The following is a 4,378-nucleotide window of genomic DNA, read 5'->3' on the forward strand; positions in this document are numbered from 1 at the left end:
GGCCAACAGCCAACCACCTCTGTTTGTCTCTTACCTTGAAAACCTTATGGGGTCACTGGAAGTCAACAGCAACAAGATGGCACTTTTCACCACCAACTGTCCAATGCAGAGGTCACCAACCTTTTTGAGCACCTTTGGAATTTTGACACAGGTCCAATCTGTATTGGTCTTTCCTGCCGCCGTGCAATGATCTCATGTCGTTTCACAAGTTTCTGTCTGCATTTCATGCCGCATCCGCTCTCCTACTGTTTCATCTCAGCATCGGCTGTCTGCATCATTTTATTGCCATTTAGTGGTGACCAGGGGTCATTTCGTAGAAAAAGAGGTGCAGAAGCTCATTAGCATAATTGATTAGCATAACTAATTTGCATATGCCACACCCCCTGACATCACCAGAAGTTTGTCAGAAGGCAACACCCATCACTCAGGCTCCACTGGACTGTTTTGGAGTGCTAGCTATTGGGGGTGGGGGAACGTACAGATCTGTCCTCGCAGAGGAGGGAGAGCTTGTACCTGAATAAAACTTGGTCTTAAAGGTGCCACTGGACTGTTTAGGACCGGGGGGCTGGGGGGAGCTCTGCAACTTACCTGGCTGCTTCTTGCTCTGACTGAGGGCTGCTGGGAGAAGGGGGTGGGGCTTGTTGCATGTGCCCGCCCCCTGGGCTCTTTACTGCCGGAGCTCCGCTCCTGTGTTCTCCTGCAGGAAATGACCCCTGGTGGTGACTCTGAGTTCACTACGGTGTCCCACCATGTTATTTGGATTTGGTTTTAAAGTGTTTTAATTGCTCCTCCCTGCCCTCAAGCCGCTGTGAGCGATAAGCAGACAACTGGAGCCGAATTCTCCCCCCCCACATCTTTTCTAAGGAAATACACAAATTGTCACAAAGGAAACTAGTTAGCTGAAAATCCAGTCATCTGCATTTAAAAGCAGTCAGGGAACATTTTTCTGCAGTCATATTATTTTTTTTTGGGGGGTGGAAGCACACCCACCCCTGAAACATTTGTTATTTCTTGGGTTAGTCCCCAGAATGCCCTGCCTGGCAACCACAGGGTGTTTTGTGTTTTTTTACCCAGCTCATTCCATCTTTCCTGCACCCCCGCCTCCCCCTCCGCCAGGTCACCCCCCTTTACTTTCGCGGTGTGTGTGTCACAGGTGCTGTTTCTTCCCCACAGCGCAGCACAGTGCAGCACCCTGCTGGCACCCCTGGGAGGCTGCTTCTCCCCCCCTCTCTCACGCTCTCCCTCTGTCCTAATACAGACAGTTAGCTTTTTATACTGAGCCAAATGGAAGGCAAAGGAAGCTGGTGCCGCAGCAGAATGAAACAGCTTTACATAGCAAATGCAGATTGGGCCACAGTGTAGTGAGTGCAGCCCACAAAATGGCTGCCACAACATGGCCACTGCCGGAGACACAGCCATCCACAAAATGGCTGCCACAGATGACCTTGGGTCACACAATTAAGACCTTTGTTCTGTGGTGGCTGCTGTTGACAAAGCAATGGTTTAAACAGATCTGCACAGCCAATCAAATCTCCAGTAGCCATTCAGCCAATCAAATCTCCAGTAGCCATTGTTGACAAAGCAATGGTTTAAACAGATCTGCACAGCCAATCAAATCTCCAGTAGCCATTCAGAAGCCTTGCTGGGCAAAAGCCCCACCTGGCCCTGCCCACTTTTTAAAAACGCTTGTTGGGTGCCAGGAAAGGTGTCTGTGAGTACTATGGTGCCTCTGAGCACCACCAATGGATGCTGTTGGTCCATGCAGAAACCTTACTGGACTGCTGGGAATACATGACCTAAGTCCAGGGCCAAGGGCAGGCAACATTTACATGTGCTAATATTGTCCTTGATTACCCATGTTCTGAAGACTCGGTTAAAAGTCTTAAGAAAATGGGCAATCAAGGACAATATTGGCACACGACAACAACCAGTCACAGGCAAGTGAACAATGCTGCAAACTTCACATGGCTGTGGAAGCAATGCAATACTGACCTTCCTGTACGTGAACCAGAGCAGAACATTCTTGAGAGCCAATTTATAATATTTGACACAAAGTTATTCCCCCTGCCCCCCGAGAGTTTGAGAATGACAGCTCCCCACCAGATAGATGGAATATATTTTCTTGTATGCCACCTTTCTACTCTAAAGAGTACCAAAGGCAGTTACGGTAGTCCAACTTGGATGTCACCGAGGAACATGTTGGCCTTGTTAGATTTTTGGATGGATAGCTGCAGCTGTTGAGCCCTCCCAGTCTCGAACAAGCCCCTTCCCCCAATTTCTACCTCCTCTCTCAGCAAAGACAGCAATCATTTGCAGTCAACTTATCCTTTGCTGGCAATTCAATCATGATCCGAATGGAGGAAAATTTGCCGATCATCACCAATTCCACTACTCTGTTCCCTTGTATCTCGCTAGATCAAGACATTAGTCTTTAAGGTACTCTTGGACTCTTAGTCTTTTCTTGTATCTCCCTTTCTTCCTGTTGCAACAATCCTGATCCTGACCAAAAGTTTCCATATTGGTTTGGTGACATTTGTGTTCATTGGTTTTGGTGGAGTGACCTTAAGGATAGATGATGTAGTGATGGCTACAGGTGATGGAAGAAAAAAGAAACTGTGTAAACAACGCTAAGAGTTCACCAAAAGGAACAATATCACTATATAAAATTACAAATACATATAATTGTGTTACAGATATCCAACAGGTAAGTCCTAGACTGACTTTCAACAGGTAAAGACAATATACTTTCAATTCTGTCAGCAGATAATCTATACATCGCGCCCTGAGCCCGCGTGCGGGGAGGGCAAGGTATAAATGAAATAAAATAAATAAATAAATAAATAAATACATCAAAGATTATAATAAGTAGCATACAAGTGTATATTAATTCCAGCAGACAAAGATTGTGGATTTCAGACTTCGTTTCGGATACTCTTCCTCAGTAAGCTGATAAAATTGCATCAACACATTCAACATGATTTTCCAAGGTAAGTCTCAATGAACAAGACTAGATCTAATGGGTGGAAATTACAAGTCTCAATGAGCAAGACTAGATCTAATGGGTAGAAATTACAAGGGAGTTGTTACCTGCTAAATATCAGGAGAAACTTTCTAACTGTAAGAGTGGTTGAGCAGTGGAACAGTCTGCCTCTGGAGGTGGTGGGTGCTCCTTTGCTGGATGTTTTCAAGCAGAGGCTGGACGACCATCTTTCGGGTATGTTGTAGGTATGTAGGGCTATCTTTCAGCTATGCTCCTGCAGAGTGCAGGGGGTTGGACTAGATGACCTGCAAGGTCATCCAACTTTAACATTCTATGATTCTATGAACAGCTTTCCATCGTCTACTGGAGAGCATTTGTGGGCAGACAGTGAATAATCACAAAGGAACAGGCACATGCAGCTTTGAAAGGGTATTCGACAGACTCAAGGAGGATAAGTCTATCAGTGGCTACTAGCCATGGTGACTGAGGGGAAGCTCCACATTTAGTGGCAGTCAACCTCTGAATCCCAAACCCAGGAGGCAACATCAGGGGAAGGCCTCGGCCTCCATGCCCTGTTGTTGGCCTTCCAGAGGAACTGGTTGAAACCACTGTGTGAGACAGAATGTTTGACTAGCTGGACCACTGGTCTGATCTAGCAAGGCTCTTCTTCTTATGAGGGGAAAGCCTCGGCCTCTATGCCCTGTTGTTTGCCCTTCATGGTAACTTGTTGGCCACTGTGGATTGGCTGAGTCTGGGGCTGGCCCACCCCAGGGGGGCATTTAAAAGGCATGCCCAAGAGCAGATCGGTAGGAAGAGCCAGATCCATTCCCTGGCAGGTGGGAAGAGGCAATTGGTAGAGCAGAGAGTGGGGATTGGCTGAAGAGAAACCTCGCTCTATTCTGACTCTGGGGCACTTGCCCTACAAAAGCAACCGTGAAGGGTGAGTCAGCCCTGGAACTGGACCAGAGCTCGGTGGAGCCTGACAGATGGTTTGCCCAGTTTCCCAAGTTGAACACAGGGATGTTACTAAACACACTGTTTTGACTGAAAGTTCCCGTTTCTGACATGGTTTGAGTCCAGGAGCACCTTAAAGAGCCGCAAGATGTCTAGGGTCAGGCCCATGTCTAGGATTTTTTTTTGTTCAGGGGGCATTTAAATTTTTAAAAGGTAAAGGTAAAGGTCCCCTTGCTCGAAAGCCAGTCGAATCTGACTCTAGGGTTGCGGTGCTCATCTCCATTTCAAAGCCGAAGAGCCAGCACTGTCCAAAGACGTTTCCGTGGTCATGTGGCCGGCATGACTAAACACCGAGGCGCACGGAACGCTGTTACCTTCCCACTGAAGTGGTCCCTATTTATCTACTTGCAATTTCTTGCTTTCGAACTGCGAGGTTGGCAGGAG

This window comes from Gekko japonicus, unplaced genomic scaffold, assembly GCF_001447785.1.
Source record: "Gekko japonicus isolate JY-2015 unplaced genomic scaffold, Gekko_japonicus_V1.1 scaffold3225, whole genome shotgun sequence".
NCBI classification, from domain to species: domain Eukaryota; kingdom Metazoa; phylum Chordata; class Lepidosauria; order Squamata; family Gekkonidae; genus Gekko; species Gekko japonicus.